Source organism: Nuphar pumila, chromosome 15 (assembly GCF_984573655.1).
Source record: "Nuphar pumila chromosome 15, dmNupPumi1.hap1.1, whole genome shotgun sequence".
Lineage (NCBI taxonomy): Eukaryota > Viridiplantae > Streptophyta > Magnoliopsida > Nymphaeales > Nymphaeaceae > Nuphar > Nuphar pumila.
Genome location: NC_143263.1, coordinates 25,674,767 through 25,694,341, shown reverse-complemented (window position 1 = coordinate 25,694,341; position 19,575 = coordinate 25,674,767).

Sequence of the window (19,575 nt, the reverse complement as noted above, 5' to 3'; positions counted from 1 at the left end):
TTAGACAATATTCTTCCTTCTTAGTTTTCCTTTTAAAATTGTGTTTATCTATTGGTTGGTTAAAGATGTGGTTTATATAGATAGTTGGGGTTTCAAAAAGATTCAAAGAAAATCAAGGTAAATGGAAGAAAGGCGAAAAACAATGACTTACTATTTGCTTCTATTCGGGAAGATGAATGGATGAAGAATGAAGATTTGGTGGCATATTGGTTTATATCAGTAGTTTCTTTGATGTCCTCTTGGCTTTTTTTTTTACTCTATCGCTCTCGCTTTCATGGTTATTTTTTAGGTTTTGGAATATACGGAGGGATGATAAGCGACCACTGCAATCACATCTTTATTCGCATATTTTAAGCTATAATAATAGGTATGTTTTTTATAACCCATCTTTCAAGGAGACCTTATATACCTACAAGAGGCTGCTTTCAGATGACGTCTTTGATCTCTCCTTCTCAGAAGAAAATATTGAAGCTTATAAGACTTTAACAAGGTGATGATGCATGAAATACAACATATTTGAGTCATTAATTACATGCATTTAAGTGAAATTTTATGATTTAAATCCATGATTAGGTTGTTGTAGGGTTCAAAGAGCTATGTTTCAAATTTGAGCAAAAACGAAGTTAAAATGAAAAAATTAGAAGCATTTCAATGTTCTGGAGCGAATTCGACTGTGGAATAGATCTAATTTTGAACCAGACTAAGCATTATGGGTTTTGGATTATACAAGATCCTAATATCAATTCCAAAACCCAAATCCATCTAACTTTATGTTATACAATTTGCAAAATAACTCAAAAGAAACGGGCGTTTTTAGGCTAAATTGAATTTCAAAGTATTTTTCGAGTGAAAATGATTTTTTATGAAAAGGGAGAGGTGTTTAGAATTTTTAAATTTTGTTCTATGAACCTCCCTCATAAGGGATGCGTTGTCTATCATAGAGCTTTGTCTATGGCTAAAGGAGAGGAATCCAATTTGTCTCTTGCATCTATTCCAATCATTCTTCGTTGGAATCCGACTATATTTTTCTTTCTATCACCCCATTCTTCTTTGTCTCTCCATTTTTATTTTTTTTATATATCTCTTGTTTCATTTTTTTCATAGGTTGTTGCTGTGTTTTCACAGAATTTTGCAGGTGAAGGGCATGAATCGTGTTTGAGAAATCAAGCATTCTTGATGACCCAGTCGACTTTCTTGCACCTAACGTCCAGATCTTCTTATTGCGGGCATTTTGCTCTTCTGTCCTCTACCCATCCACTGTGAGCCTTGCTGGGATTTTGCAGACATTGAAGCATCCATTGAAGGACATCCTCAGAGTGATCCAAAAACCATGGTCCACTCTTCTTGCACATACACTCGTCGGGCTTCCGAAAGGTAAGCCTTCTTGCACCTCTTTCGTAGTTTAGGACCAAAATAAGAAAATCAAGTGAATGTTTTGTTTCTGTGTTTTTCTGTCAAAAGTTCTTCATTTTATTGCAGATCTGAGTATTTGAATCTATGGAAGATATCTCCATGCTTTAATATTAATTTACAACATGTGACTGCACAAGGTAGCTCTGGCTTAAAGATTGCACAAATTTTCTAAAAATCAATGAACTCAGTTTATAAAATCTGGTGTGCATCTTGGAATTTCTGGTGTCTAAGCCATGAATTTCGGCCAGTTCAATCCAAATTCAGTTGTGGTCACATGTGTAAAGGAGTTTTTGGGCATTGAGTCTTCTTACATGGGTATTTTGGGTAAAAGTAGTTAGTGATTTATTTTTAGTAATTGTTGACTAGGTTTAAAATTCAAAATCCATTTATTTAGATAGCTTTCAAGGAGGTCGACATCCTTGAAGGGTTTACTAATTAGGGTTAGTCTTAGTCTTAGTCAAAGGTTTGAAAAAGAAATAAAAAGTGTTTCCTAATTAGTAGGGGCGTAAGTTAGTTGCCAAAATTTTAGGAGATTTTGAATTTCAATTTCGTAAGTCTAGTTTACTTTTAAGTAAAGATGATTGTTAGCATTAACTTTTAGGTAGGTAATTAAGTTAAAATTACCTCGGTTAAATCAGATTAATTACCTAGCACTAATTTAGAAAGTAAAAATCGCCATTTACCTAGTTGCCTAATTCGTAGGGTGTCAAGATTTGTTTATCTCAAAGTAGATTTAATTAGTTGTTGTTTTCCTAATTTGTAGCTAACTGTTTATTTGAACTAATTTTTATTCAAATGATTTAGATTACCGTAGATTAGGTAAACTTAATTGTAAAAATGTGTGGGGCCCCCTCTGATGTGTCGACCCACTCTCTCTCTCTTATCTCTCCCATATCTCCAAATTCTTCTCTCTCTTAGGTGTCACTTGAGTAGGCCCCATATTAGTTTAATTAAGTAATGTGTCATTAACTTTAGGATATATTTTGATTATTAGACTTAATTAGATTAGTTAGTGAGCTTTGATTTCTTTCTTTTCTTTTTATTCTATTTATTGTCTTAATTGTAATTTTATTTAATATGTGTTCTTTGAAGGACCCACATCAGCCACGTGTCCTTCATCCTTGATTGATACTAGCTTATGTGGACCCTACTAGAGACATGTTCTAGCTTATAGGCCTGACTTAGTAAGTCTGATTTTATTCATTTTGCTTTTACTTACTAGCATTTCAAATTAATTCAATTTAGAGTTAGTTAATAAGTAGCATTTAACGATTTTCATTAAGTGTTTTATTTTTCTTTGACTTTTGTTTATGCATGTGATTAACATAGGTCTGACATAACTTAGCAGCAGCATAGAGAAAATTAAAAATCATGTTTAGGTTTTCATAAATGCATGGTAGATAGCATAATTTTTAGAGCGTTATATTCATTTTTGATAGTTAGTTGTTTTCTTTCTTAGTTTATTTGATTAATTAAAATTTTGACTTTTGTTTCTTGAGTGGTTATAGGGTATGCACAATCTTCAAGTCAAGATCAGCATCTAGATGTCAAGGCATAGCTCTTAGAAGAAGACTATTTGATATTGCCAAGTGCTCCTGTCGATTTTCTAGATTATTTAATTGTATTTCATTTTTAGTTTGCATTATGAATTCGTGTATGCAGTATGGTATTCATTAACAATGTGTTTGCATCTTAATAAAGAGTGATTGTATTAAGGATATTGAATTGTTCCCATTCCCAGTGGATCGACCCGACTCACTACAACAGTGAAAGTCGGTTTTTATTTTTTGATGGACATTTTTCACTTTCTTTTATTGAAAATCTTTTTCTAAAGTTTCCAACTGTTAAAAAGTACCATCACAAGGCTTGTTTGGTTTGAAGCAACAAAGTCCACATGAGTTGAACAATATACATGGTTCGAGGTCAACACATATTATGCAATATCTCTATGTTTTACTAAGCATGATGTTGTTTTCCTTTGCCTTACTTTTCATTTTTGCTGATTTGATGATATAATGTGTGCCATCATTCATTCCTTAGGACTTTCAATGTATAAATGGGATAGTTTAGCATACATGTTGATGTGACATGTTATTTATTTTAGAATGTGCATGGTTTGTATTGGAATGCAATCATTTATGATTGTTTGGCTCTATTTGTTGGTTATGTGCACTTCGGAGTAGATAGTTGTTTCACCTGAGACATGTTTACTTGGATACATGCATTGTGAAAATGTGGGTGTGCTTCAAGTGACTTCTTGATGTGAGAACTGGCTTGGGTGGGAGGTTTTGATGGCGAAGAACTTTGAGAGTTTTGAGGTCATCTTTGGTGAATGCAAGCATGAGTGGTTTAACACATTCTCGATTCCTTTGCAAAACTACATTTTCTACATTCATGCATTGGAACCCTCAAGATTGTGCATACAAGCAACATATTTCCATTCCAATCCTTCCAGGCAATCCACTCTTTTCACCAACTTGAGGATTTGGTAATCTTCTATTCCTCTATTTTGAATCTTTGAAAACTTTTGTGCCATATTATTTTCATAGGTTTTACTCTTGGCAACAATTTCCTTAATTGTCCTTGATTCAAATTATAATTTTCCAAACATAACAAATGCTCTCACTTTTCAAGATTTCACCATAGTCAATACCTCCACTATCCATGTGCATCATCATCACATGCAACATTTAACTTTTATCAAGTTACCCACCACCTGATCATTTTGGATCAATATATCCAGATATGATTACTAAACTTATGAATACAATCATGTTGCATACCATGCATAGATCTTCCAACACATGAAAATATATCTTCATGCATTCCTACAAACAAACCATAGAAAGGTAACTTGTACCTAGACATTTTGCCCAACCATTGATAGAACATGTAATAGATCTAATAACCAAAATTCCCAAGTTAGATGTATAAGGGTGCAAGAGCAAATCCCTACTGAAAAGATATCAAATTGCCATCTAGGACCTCCCTGTCACTGAGTGTATCCGATCTTAGATAACAAACAATTAGTAAGGTTGCATACATGTTGGGTGTCTTGACCAACTGTAAGTATGCACATATGAAGTTTTGAAACCAAATAAACTTTAGAGCAACAATGTTTACTCATACAATCGATAAGAATGACCATTGTATAAATAGTGGCCATGTTAATGGTACAAACTCACAACATAAGCAGTTTTCTTAGGCACCAAGAGGAGAGATAGAGTTATTATAATGCCTCAAATTTTCAGAGCCTTTATAATTGCAATTATTTAATAATTTAGGAGATGATGATTTGGCATTTTTGGTGGATTTGATGCACTGGTTGGACATTGCTTGAGTTATAATCTCATGGATTATTCATTGTTTTTTGGCAATTACGAGGTATGGTCCTGTACTCTCATGTTTTGCTTGCTGGTGTGCAGCGTGTATGTAGGAATTGTGTAACTTGTGTGGATTCTTGAATTAGGTCTTGTTGAGGAAACTATGCTTTATTGCTTGATTCTAGCATGACTATGAGAAGTCTGTGTATTCCTACATATTTTGGGGTTATAGTCTGTTAAATCATGTTTTTGAATGTTGTGATTTTGGGGGTAAACTAAATGGAATTAGAGGCTCCCTATTTAATTTAGCATGATCTTGAATTTTATGAAATTATGTGATTTTGGACCCATAGAAATCATGTTTTATGAGGGATATACATGTTGGTATAGTGATTTCGTGATTAAGAGTGATGGATTTTGATTTAAAGTTTTTATATGTTATTTCTAGCTTTGTTATGCTTGCAATTCGGTTAATTTTAGATTTATCCTTGTGTGAAACATGATTCTATACATATTGGATGAGATAGGATGTCAAATCCTTAGAGGATTTGGGAAAAGCATGGTAGAACGTTTATAGTTGATGTGTTTTTCCCCTAGGTGTATTGGGGTGTTGTGTTGCTCATGATGGTGGCAAGAAATCTTGAGAAAGTTTTGTTTTGAGAGCATGAAAATGAATAAAGGATTGTCATAGGTCGACACCCTGTTGTTCTGGTGTTTGTTGGTTAGCCCCAAGGGTTGTCCCTTGGGTTCAAGAGTCAACCCCTGTGTTTGTCAGCGTCAACCCCTGCAAAGGGTGGGTCGACCTTTGTTATGTCAGAGTCGACCCCTGCAGTTGAGAGTTGACCCCAACTAAGTGTGGGTTGACCCCTGCAATGCCTGAGTCGACCTTTGATTGGTCTGGGTCAACTCCAGTGATTGTGAGAGAGCTTCTTTTGGTAGCTTGGGTGCAAGTTAATGCTTTTAAGCTTGGGATTTGAGAGATCCAACCCGATACTAGTGTGGAATGGGTCTGTGGGACCCTACCTTGTTGGTGTTTGGTATAAGGACCAAACATAGCTACCTATTGTGATCTTGATATGTACAAGCTTGAATTTGAAGTTGGAGTTGTCCAAGAGAGACTTAGTTGGTGCACGAGGCACATTTGGAGTTATGCTCGATTTGAAGGGGACCCGATTGGTATGAGCGCATACCATTAGCACATGAGTATGATTGATTGTTTTATAGTGTGTGTGATGATGCATGAATTTAAGCTGTGGTGTCCAAGAAGATTGGGTTTGTGCATTATAGCACTCTTTGCACGTGAGCATGTTGAATGGCATGTATGCTGAATGTGTGAAGCTAGTTTAGTGATAGATATAGCTAGTATGACAATCCATAATTTGGATTGACTAATGATTGAAAATGAATAGCTAAGATTTAGAAGGGTGTTGACCCATATATATAACTTGGTTTTATGTCGATACCATAAGAGTATGAGGTAGTTTGGCTTTATACTGGTGTTGTGATGGTACATTGAGTGTTGGATTTATGCATCTACTGTAAGGGTATGGTGTGTGTGTGTTATGGCCTTATGCTGGTGCCATAGTGGTACAATGTGAGTTGGCTTTATGCTAGTGTTGTGATGGTATGTTGAGATTTGGCTCTATGCTAGTGCTAGCATGGTACAATGCGAGTTTGGCTTTACACTGGAACTATGGTGGTATGCTTATTTTAGCTTGATGTTAGTACTTAGTGGGTTACATTATATGTTGGTTGCATGTCAGTACCATGAGGGTATATTGTGTTGTGAAAAGAAGCATTGTAGTTTAACTTGAGAGTTTGTTGAGGGTCGATCCCTAGGAGGATAGGGTCAACACCTCTTGTGATCTTATTGATCTATGTTGGGTGTTGATCCATGGTACCAAGGGGGTATCTTGAGTTAACCTTTTTGTTAAGTGTCATTGTATGTGTCATGTCTTGGCCTAGACCTAGGTACCGAGGTTGTACCTTGTGGTGTTTTGTTGTCCGTACTTGAGACTACGTGGGCGTTGTTCTTGTGGCTCATACCTGAGGGGTACTATGAGCTTTGTCTTAGGGTGCCAGTACCTAGAGGGTACATTGTTCTGTTGGTTTATGCCATTTTTTTGTGGTAATTATGCATTGGCTAAGACACTGGTACCATGATGTACAATATATGAAGTGTTAGCTCAGGTTGCCTTAACCACGAGAATATGATGCATGGATCGATGTTATGCTATAGTTGTGAGCTCATGACAATTGGATTGCACCACCAGATACCAATGAGCCTTAGTTGGATCATCTTCCCTTAGATTGGGATGATTTGTATTCCCCTATATATGGCTTGAGTTTGAAAGTCTACATTGAGATTATTCTGGAGTTATCCTTTGAATTTGAGATTATTGGATTTGGGGTCAACACCACTTTATGAGAATGGACTCTCAGCTTGTGCTATGTAGCCTGTCGGTAAACCCGTGTATCGAGAGGATCAACCCCTCTGTGTTTTAGTTTGTGATTTAAACCTAAAGGTCAACTCCTGATAGTGAAGGGTTGACTCTTCCAGTGTTAGGATTTGAGTTTTGTCCATGATGAACTTTCTAACAGTAGATGTTGGTTATACTAATTTTGTGATTTGTGTTGAGTGTTGGATCATACTAGGACATGTTGCAGTCTCATCCCACTTTACTTTTATGTTTTTAGGTGATATAAGCGAGTTGATGGTACAACACGGAGGACCCGATGGTTTCTGTGGCACTAGACCTGAGACTGCTTCTAGGAGTTGGTTTTGGTTTTTATACTCTATCATATACGGATGTTGTTTATAAACTCTGACATTATGAAATGAATGAAAGATATTTTTCTGACAAACCTTGTAAATGAAATGAAAATATTTTGGGTATTGACCCGGTGCAGAAATGATACTTTAGGATTGGCTTAAGGTCAATGCCAAAATGGTACGTGTGAACATAGTATGTTGACTTATAACCAATGTCGTAATGGTATATAAAGAAAATGATGATTTTGCAAAGATGTGCAAAGTATTTAAATATTTGAGGTCTTTGTTTGGAACCTATATTTCGAAAAAGGGTTTTCTGCTATGTTTGCTTTTCGGAAAAGAAAATTTAAAAATGAGTTTTCAAAAAAAAATTGGGCATTATAGTTATGACTAAAGCAGTGTCAGGGAAGAAATCTTAAAGCTACTATATTGTTACCATGCCAATTTGAGTTACGGTCTTTCTGGCTAACAATAATTGATTAGTGTGGCCATCCAACTGAAACTAGATAGCTCTTTTGAAAGGGATTCTGTTTAACCTATTGTTTTGTTGCTAAAAAAATGTATTTCATATTTCTCACCTTTGTACAATAGTTGCATTGACTTGAATATGATGCCTTAGTGTCAATAATTAAAACCCAGTTAGGATTTATACTACCTTATTTTTCTTTTAGTAAATGCATAGCTCATGCGGGGCTTGGTTTTAGTCAACCATCTCTAGAGTTCATAAAGATTTAAACAACTTTAATGTGGATAAAACATAAGCAAAGAAACATTCAACATGATTTAGCAACTATTATTATTGAATTTTGGTGGTCATGGAAGCTTTCTACAGTGTACTAAAAGTCATTAGAAATCATTGTTTTTTCTGATGGAGATTGTCCAAAATCTCTCTCTCTCTCTCTTTATTTCATATTTTAGAAAACATAATTTTTGTATTATTAGATCTTTTTGTTTGAAGGATTTGTTGGAAGTATGTTGTCAATCACAAAATTGTCTTATGAGAGGCAAGACTTTATTTTTGTCATTATTAGTTTGGCTACGATTGGTCATTAGGGATGGCAGTGGATCAGGGAGGGGGACAAGGTTTCCACCCCTGCCTCATCTTAAAATCCTGCCCTTTATCCTCGCTTCCATCCTCATTTCATGTGCTCCATCCCCAGTACAAATGGGGCAAGGCGGGATGGGCCTCATTTTCCCTCAGTCTATTGCCATCCCTAAAGAAGGATTGAGGATGGGGCGGGGTTGGGGGAAAGTGTAAGTCCACTCCTGCACAGGTTTTGATTTTAACCTCCATCCCCATTTCATGTCCTCCATCCTCGGTCCAAACAGGGCGAGGCGGGGGGGGGGGGGGGGGTCCCTTGGTTGGCTATTGGTCATTCATTACTTTATTTTTATTGATTTTAAATTTTTTAGCAAATTTGGGCTACCTACATATATTTCATGCCCAAATGGTTGTTTCAATGTAGCAACCCAAAATATTTAGGAGTTTCCCTGTAAGCCGATTTGGCTTTTGAGGCATGTGTATAAGTTTATTGTATGTGCAATTTTTTTTTTTATCTATTTCCAACATAGAAACATGTTTAGCTAAAAGATATTTTAATTTTGAGAAGTGTGTTTTACTATGATGCAATTACATTGTTTTCACAAGTAGATAGTTTAAAAGTTGAGATACTGAAGTTTGTATCATCAAGATCATTTGTAATTGTAACTGGATGTTCTAGATTAGGTTGGTAAATTTGACCAACATATCTTGATTGCATTAGAACTTTTGGATTTGTTAATTAGGGAAGCTGTGTACATAGTTCATATACAGTAATGAATGACATGTTTTCGTAATAACATCACAACTATTTGTTTGCTCTAGAAAGATAGATTTCAATAATTTAAGCAATGTGCAAAGCTTCTTAGTTAACTTTTGATTATTGGCCAGCTAATGGTTTCTATCATCACAAGCATAAAGTAAAAATATGGCATAATAAATGCAACATGACTAAGATGAAGCCAAAAAATCTACGCTCAAATAAGAAGCAACGAAAACCTTCAATGGCAACCAAAAAAATTATTAAGAAGCCTGTGGCCAAAATCATATCTCCCATCCTAGAAGCATCTGAGGAGATTCATGTGTGTAGTCAATGGTGAAGAAGTTGAAGGAGTCATTGAATAAGTCTGAGGTTATTGTTAACCTTAATGCCCGACTAGATGACGTAGGAGATGTGGTCACCTGTAGTAGCAATGGTGAGATGCAGAGGGTGAGTGTGGACACTATGAGGGTGGGGAGGGCAAAAGAGGTAGCTAAACAAGGGGAGCATGTCATGCCTAAGGTGGAGAAGATAGAAGGTAGAGATGCCAAGGTGAAGAATGATATTAATGGTCCTCATCCAAAGGAGAAAGAGAGTGAGGGTTCTTTTGCAGAAGAGGTGACACAACAAATAGAGAAGGTTGGGGGTGAAGAGTGCACATGAGGATGCTCAAGAGTGAGAGGAGGTTAAAGGTCAACCCTTGGAGGAGCAAGTGTATGCTTCGAAGAAGAGGTCACAATGGCAAATAAGGTCCAGTGTTTGTTGATGTGAACCCAATTGTAGAGAAATTCAATCTGCATCCATTGTCCTAAGATCTCAAAATGGATTTAAGTGTTGCAAGCCCAAATCCAAACTTAATGCACCAATTACTCAAAGTGGATCCATTTGGTGCTGCTCCAAACTCCAAGCTATATCCATTTGTGAGACCCACCCCTTGAGCACTGGTGTCAATTTTATGAAACCGATTTTAAAGATGTATTTTTACAAAAATGGTCTGTGAAAGCCGAACACCAAATGATAAAAACTGGTTCACACTAGGGTGAGATCCCGGTCGAACTCAGGGAGCGGTTTTGAGAAACTTTGTATTCTAAGTAAATGAATGCTTTATTTCCTATTTTTTTTTTAAATTAACTAAGAATGTATAAAGCAAATGATCAAAGACTTATTACAACCCAAGTGCTGAAAATAAATTAATTACAAACTTTGAATGTGGCCTTGAGGCCCTACTTAACTAGAAATTGAAAAAATAAGAAAATAAAAAATGGGGCTTTCACTTTTGCTCCTTCACGAGAGATCCAAATCCTCTTCAATACACTACACCCCGTATGCGGCAACCACCTGCAAAAAAGTGAATACACAAACACAAAATGCAAAATACTACACTAAAAGGGGTTAGCAAACTAAACTACAAATCTGTCCTGTGCAATTTTAGAAAACCTATGAGAATTAGTTTTGGGAAAACCGCAAAATAATATAGCAAATTAATTTGGTTCCTACTGAAAATTTTCAGGAAGAATCCTAACATGCGTAGAAACCGTATCCAATTTACAGAATTAAAAAATTCTGTGTGAAACTCCTAGAACAGTTAAATGAACAAGAAATTATAGAAACAAAAAATTGCTCAAAAAAATTCTAACAGCTTCTCATATCCGACTGTGTCAATATATCAAACTGAATTGGAAATAAATGAAAATTTTCAGATTGAAACTAGATTCATTGAAAAATCCAATCCACTTTACGGATTTGAATTCAAAATCCGGAAGCTTCAGATATCCTAAAAATAAAATGCAACAAAAATATAACACTAAACAGAACAACACTAATAGAGTTTTCTCGATAGGTCACCAAAACATTCCATGATAGTTTGCGAAACAGAACCAGATATTGATGAATTTCTCCAGAATAAAAATAGATTCATTAAAAAATCTGATCCAATTTATGGATTTCAATTTAGAATCTGAAAACTCAACTTATACTAAAAACAAAATCTGACAAAAAATTGAAATAAAACAGAAATTTAGAATTATCAATTTTCACACTTTGATTCAATTAATCGAATCAAAGAATGAATGAATCAAAATTCTAGCAAGAGATTCTAATTTCTAATCTAACTAATTACATAATACAATCAAAGAAACAAGAAATAAAATATAGAAATTGAATCTATGCTTGTGAAATGAAATGATCCACAACTACAATTGGATTTGTGTCAATTGAGCATGAATTGACTTTCTCTTTTTATGATTTTGCTAAAAAAATAAAATAAAAAATCAGATCAAACACGGATCAATTGATTTGATATGATCTAATATGATCTAATGAAGAAAAGAATAAAAATAATGCTAGACATTACAGAAATTAACATTGAACTTGCACCAATTCCAAAAATGCCAATCGATTCTTATTCTTTTTGGATTTTTCAAATTAGGAATCAAATCAAGAACAAGAAGAACAGTGAAAATTGAATTAGATTGCAGCAAATCAAAGAAACAAAAATAAAAAATGAAAGATCAAAAGAGAAACACACAAATGCATGATTTGGAGGTAGAGAAGAGATCGAACTCATCGGATTTCGATCCAGCAACTCCATTGGCCTTGGTTGAGATAAAGAGTACTCTGCACCGCTTGGAATACTCATCACAATCTCCGGAATGGATCTCCACACAGATCCTTCATGAAAGAAAGAAAGAGAATAGAAGAAGAAGAAAATGGCGTGGGATAGAGAGGAGAGGGGATTAGAGAAGAAGAAAGCTATGCATGAAATGGGTAAAGACCCCTTTCATGCCCCCCATAATGAGTATTTATAACTACTAATTAGGTTTAGTTATCATTTACAAATTTAATTCAAAACTATTACTTATTTCAAAATACTACCTAACTAATTAAAGAATTGTAAAAAGAAGGTGGCGCCAATTCCAAAAAGGTTTTTTTTGAAAATATTAAGTTGGATTTGAATTTGGATGTTTGATGATCATGTTTGAATTGGATCCATGGTCCAATTAACATGATTTGGACTAAATTTAGATCCGATTTGCCTTGAGATTCGATCCAAAACTGTAAAACGACAATAATTTCCTCATTTTAACTCCAAATTTTATGAGATTCGAATCATAGCTCATTGATTCCTAAAATATCATAAACATGGGATGTAAAATAATAAAAGACACATAAATTCATGATTTTTGTCTTAATCATGAATGCATTATCAAATTCTCCCATGCTTACTGTTTGCTAGTCCTCGAGTAAACGCGACTCCAAAACTACAAGAAAATAAAATTATATTTTAAACAATGCAGAATTAATGTAAAATGCCTAACTCACTTTCATAGGAATCACGATTGCATTTAACATATGTAATAAGCCCTTTAAACATCTAGGTTACCCTAGTGGATGAGTAAGGTCTCATGAGGGTTTTCAGTGATGATACCCACAAACATCTCTGTCATGCATAATTTTGCAATTTTCAAAAAATATTGGCCAACTAAAATCTATTTTCAACAAATATATTTTAGGTATTCACATTCTTTTTCATTTATTGAATCATTCATGCCTTCATAGTAAAAAAAACTCTTTTTATCTCTTTAGACTTCTAGATTATGTATGTTTTATTTTTATTTAAATTTTGTTCGCTCATGTCATTCTCTATTTATTATTGCACAAATGCTTTTGCACTGTTTTGTAAAAAAATTTAAGTAATAATTTTCTTTTCTTTAAGCTCTTTTATTTTTCTATTTCTTTCATTGTGCACTATGTCAATTTTCAGATTTCATGACTCATGTAACGAGCTTTAGGCCAGTGACTCCCAGGCTAGATGACTTTAGGGCATTAGACACAAAGTGTCCCTCAGACTTAATCACTCGGGTCACTGCATCTTGAATTTTCACAATTACATATAGTTTTTTTTCTGCTTTTAGCAATATTGACTGAGCTGTCTAATGGATCCTTGTAGCGAGTTTTGGGCTGGTGGCTCCCAAACTAGATGACTTTAGGACACTAGGTATAGAACACCCCTCATGCTTAATTACTCTAATACAAAAGGCCTCATTTGAATAGTGCATAGAGAGTTTTGATGTTCCTAGCTGTCTTATTCGCTTGAGTACAAATACTTCAACTCGTGTCTATTTTCCCTGATTAGGAATTCAATCACATGAGTGCAAGCACTTTAACTTGTGCCTAAACCTTGCTTTTAAATGTGCTACATCTAAAGTGTCAAAATACTATTTGTATGCTCTTACTTTTTTTTGCTAACATTGCTCATTTTCGAAAAATTCATTGCATTTGTATTCATGTAAATCATAATAGACTTTAACAATTATAAACAAATATTTTCTTCAAATGCCACATAAGTCACCTTTTCAACTAAATTGATTTTGGAAAGATTTCCGCATGGGGCTTAAAATTCATTAAAAATGTCAAAGATATGCAAAAACCATCATATATTGTTAAACTTTTGCTTTAAAAATGCTCGATTTTTATGAGTTTTTCAAAAAAATTTATACATGGACAAATTTTTTTAGATATATCATACCTTCCCCCATGCTTGAATATCATTGTCCTTAATGACACTCTCCCATGCGTGAATGAAACTATATGGATGCATGAATGCACAAAAAGAATATAGAAAAGTGAAATAAGGAAAGATACAACCAAATATAAATGGTAGAGTAACCTTGATAAGATGTATCGTGCTGCAAAGCTCCAGATTGTCCTATTCTTGTAACTCATTATGACATGTATGCATGATCTGTCGTTTATGCTCATGAAGAAAGAAAAAAAAAACAAATAAGCAGAAAAGCTACTAAAATTGCAACACTAGGATGAGCTACCTCCCAATGAGTACTAAGTTTTAAGTCTTCAGTCAGACTTCAAATAGTGCTAGCCCTCACATTCTATGAGGTTGATGGACTCAATGTGCTGTTCCTCGCTAAGATTCGAGATGTAGGGCTTCAGCCTTTGCCCATTTACTTTGAAAAGTCCTCCTGTTTTGGGGTCCACTAACGTATATGCACCATGGGAAAAAACTGTGTGAACCATAAACAGGCCATCTCATCGAGACTTAAGCTTGCCTAGAAAAAGCTACAACCTAGAATTAAATAACCAAACTTTTGTCCTGTCACATACTCCTTCCTAAGAATATGCTTGTCATGGAAGGCCTTGGTTTGTGCTTTAAAATTTTGGCATTATCGTATGCCTCATTGTGGAGCTCTTCTAGCTCACTCAACTGCAATCTATGCTCCTTACTAACTTGGGATAATTCAAAATTGAATGCTTTAATGGCCCAGTAGGCCCTATGCTCCAACTCAACGAGAAGACAAAAAATCAATCGATATGGAGACATGCCAATAGGAGTTTTATATGTGGTCCTATATGCCCATAAGGCATCATCTAAACGTTGGGACTAGTCCTTATGGTTTGGTCTAACTGTCTTCTCTAAGATCTTCTTGATCTCCTTGTTGGAGACTTCAACTTGTCCATTGGTCTGTGGGTGGTATGGGGTGGCTATCTTATGATGCACAAAATACTTCTTCAATAAAGAAGCAACCTGCATGTTCTTGAAATGCTTTCCCCCATCACTAATGATGGCTCGTGGCATACCAAACCGACTGAAGATGTGCTTAATGAACTTAAGCACTACCTTGTGATCATTGGTTCTAGTGGCCACTACTTCTACCCACTTGAAAACATAATCCACTCCATCAAGAATATACACAAAACCAAATGAGGGTGGAAAATGACCCATAAAATCAATCCCCCATACATCAAGGATCTCAACTATCAGAATGGGGATCATGGGCATCATATCCATCATATCCCTCTTGGATATGTTTTTCGTCTGCTGGCAACACAAACATCTATGACAAAAATCATGAGCATCCTTGTGTAGCGTGGGCCACAAAAATCCAGATTGTAAGACCTTTGTTGTGGTCTTTCTACTGAAAAAGTGTCCCCAATATGCTAAGGAGTGACAAAAAATCAGGATAGAATGGACCTCCTCCTTGAGCGCACACCTCCGGATAACTTGGTCTGCACCTAATAAAAAAAACTCTGGATCCTCTCAAAAGTAATGTTTTACCTGCGCTATAAAACAATCTTTTTCCATCTTACCCCAATGCGCAGGAAATTCTCCTGTCACCAGATAATTCACAATGTGGGCAAACCAAGGAAAATGTTGAACGCTCAGAATCTGGTCATCCAGAAAAGAGTCATTAATTGGTCTCAACTGAGGGGATAACTCTACAGTCAATCTCAATAGATGATCTGCTACTACATTATGACTATTGCACTTGTCTTGAATCTTAAGATCAAATTCTTGTAGTAACAAGATCCACCGGATGAGTCACGGTTTGGTGTCCTTCTTACTCATCAAATATCGCAAAGTGGTATGGTCTGAGTAAACGACCACCTTAGATCCCAATAAGTATGATTGAAACTTCTCTAATGCGAATACTACTGCTAATAGTTCATTCTCTGTGGTAGTATAGTTTAACTGAGCATCAGATAGGTTTCTGCTAGAGTAATAAATCACATATGGTTTTCGATCAATTCTCTGTCCAAGAATGACTCCAATCTCATAGTCAGAGGCATCATACATTATCTCAAAGGGAAGTGCCCAATCTGAAGATCGCAGAATTGGCGCCGAGATTAAGGCTTCCTTAAGTGTAAGGAAAGCCTGCATGCAATCAAAATTGAAGTAAAAGAGCATCTCCTTAGAAAGTAAGGCACATAAAGGACAGGAGATCTTGCTGAAGTCTTTGATAAATCTAAGATAAAATCCAGCATATCCTAGAAATGAATGGATCTGGAGTACTGAGGTAGGTAGAGTAAGTTTCGCAATGGTTTTTACCATCGCCCTATCTACCTCACTACCACTTTGGGACACAATATGGCCCAACACTATACTCTGCTTCACCATGAAGTGACTCTTTTCCCAACTGAGACCATATTTGTCTCTATACACTTTTTCAATACTCTAGTCAACTTTTGGTGATAATTCTCAAAAGAAACTGATAAGTCATCCATGAATATCTCTAGGACATCATTTACCATATCCAAGAAGATGGCCATCATGCACCTTTGAAAAGTCGTCGGGGCATTATAGTGTAAGTTTTATGAAAATGATTTTTAAAACAATATTTTTAATAAAAATCAAGTGAAATTCAGACTCCAAAAAATATAAAAATTAGCTCGCACAAATGGTGGAGTCCGGGTCAATCTCAGGGAACAGGAAATACTTTGTATTTAAACAAGCAATCTAAACTACTCTTTATTGCCTTGAAAAAAAATTTAATTAATTAAGTAAATAAAAAAAGAGTGCAGCCCTCTGCGGAAGACATTAAACAATAATTAAATGGCCTTATTACAACCCAATTAAATGAATAAATAACAAAAATAAAATCCTAATCTAAAAATAAAGGAAAAAGGTCTTCAATGCTTTAGGCTTTTGTAGTCTTGAGAATTGATTTGCTTCTCTTTATCCTTCCCTTTGTGTACACTTTTATATGGTTTGATAAATCAGAGGGAGAGTTTTGCCCTGAGGGCACTTTTGAGGGTTTGAGGAGACCTCATAGGGCACTCTGAGGGCATGAAAAGGGGCTTACTGCACATCCGAACGCTTCCCTATAAGACACAAAAACAAAACAAAGCAGTACAAATCGATCTAAACAAGAATTTACTAACTAATGACTAAAAAATTCAGCAAAAACAAGATTTGAATTAACTAAGTTAAACTAAAAACAAGAACTAACTATGAGCAAACTAATAACAACCTAACACTAGAAGACAAAATAGCAAAACAACCTAACTAACTAATCAATCAAGAAGCTAATGTAACAAACTAAGTTTAACTAATTCAAGAAATCAAGAAACTAACTAATCGATTAAACTAAATGAACAAGAACACAATCAGCTGAACCTAACAAACTAAGTAATTACTTTACTCTAATATTAACAAGTTGATAAAAACAATTAACAAGAACTAAAAAAAAATATTGACTACAAGAACTATGCTAATCGGCTAATCCGAATAAAGTAAAACTACTTATTAAATTATATGCAAGATAAAAACTCTAACTAACCTAAACCAGCAGCTAACACATGAACCAAGAGAGACTAACTGCTGTAAATAAAAGAACTACATTAGACTACAGACTACGGCTAATCAGCGAAAAAAACTAAAACAATTAATTAATAATGGATCATGGCTAATGAAATCAAATACCTAATGAACACAACTATCTAACAAAGATTAACTTAAACAAGTAATAACTGATGTTACTGACATCTAATGCAACACCTAGCTACAATAACTACCTAATGATGAATAACTAACCCACATAATATCAGAAATTAATCCAGCCGACTACATGTCGACTACATGTAATCAAAATATTTCAAAACAAGCAAATGATCTAAAAACGTTAAATGATATAAGTAATGAACTCAAATGCTGCTAATGAAGTGAAATGACTAAAACATATAATCCAATGCAATACGTAACTAAGACTATCAACACAAATGAAATACTAGACGTCTAATGTAAATAAAATAACTAAAGCAATGCACTTAATGTCTATGCAAGGGAAAATAAATTAAATGCAACACACTGACCTATCTAATGTAAATCGATTCTAACACACAACAATATCAACGTTAAACAAAAGCGAACACCCCAATCAGTGCTGAAAATCACACAGAATTAAAGTTACTAAAAAAAAACTACTCGGCTACAAATCAACGCTATCTAAAACGATAAGTGGTAATTTTAAACAACTAACTCTAATCAAACTGATGAATGAAAAATTTTTGAAAATAAAAACTAACTATTTACTGATCAAAGAAATCAAACACTATTTAATCTAAGGTATTCTATGAAAAATAAGAATTGAATAAAAGAAAGCATATCAACTAAATAAAAAAATTGTTATTTAATGGCTCTAAAAAAATGAAATAAAAAAAACATGAAACAATCTATCCTAAACTCGATCCAACCTAAACTAATCTAATGCTAATCAAGAAACAAGAATCAAGAAATAAAAACCCTATTCTAAAACTATCAATTATCTAAATCAAAATTATTCAAGGCTTAAATCAAGAAACAACTACACTATCAAAATGAAATCTGTTTTTTTTTCTTTTTCTTTTTTAGGTAAAAAACATGAATTAAACTATGTTAACATGTAGATGATGCAATGATCTAACAAAACTACATGCGATGCAAAACTAGATCTATGGTGAAACGGGGGAGAAAGAAGCAAACTATCGTGGATCGCCTACGACAGATTGGATGAAAAGAGAAGGTAGTTAATCCCAGCTGCAAGCAAGTATCTCCCTGATGAAAAGACTGTATTGCCGACGACAAGAAGGGCTAGAAGCAAGAAGAATAAGAGGAAGAAGAAGAAGAAGAGGTAGAGAAATCAGCAAGGAGAGAAAGGAATGGAGTAAAAAGAAGAGAAGAGAAGGGGCAAGAGAGAGGAGGGCTTGAGGCTGCTGGAAAACGTCCTCTCTCTCCCTATCGCTTCTATTTATAACAGCCATTAGGTCAAAATTCAGTTTTTTCAAGAAAAAATCTGATAAATTTCTAATAATTCCAAAAAGGTCTCTTCTTGAAAATGAGTTTTTTCAAAAGTTTTTTTTTCTAAAACTAATTCAAACTAATTAAGTAAATCCTAATCTAACTAAACCACAATTAAAAAAAATCTAAACTAAAAAAAATACTAAAAATACAGGGCAAACTTTGAAATACATATTTTTTTGATAATTTCTATTATAATGTGGTTTCTCGAAAGCAATGATAAAAATGAGTTTTTTGATGCGATTTTATCATGGATCATGCATAAATAAAGATAAATAAAATACAAAATATATGCATGATCACATTGAATAGCCAAACGACATACGCCAATATACAAAGGTGCCATAAGGACATGTGAATATGGTATTCTCCTGATCCTCTGGGTGAATGGACACTTGGTTATATCATGAATATCCATCCAGGAAGCAAAAATAACTCTGGCCTTTGAGTTTCTCTAGAATTTGGTCAATGAACAACAACGGGAAGTGATTATTTCTCATTGCATTGTTCAACCTCCTATAATCAATGCAAACCCGCCACCCAGTAGTGGTTCTCATGGAGATGCTTTCTCCATGCTCATTCATCGTCACCATGAGCCTTGATTTCTTGGAGACAACCTGAGTAGGGCTCACCTAGTGACTATCAGATATGGGATAGATGATCCCAATATCAAACCATTTCACCACTTCCTTTTTC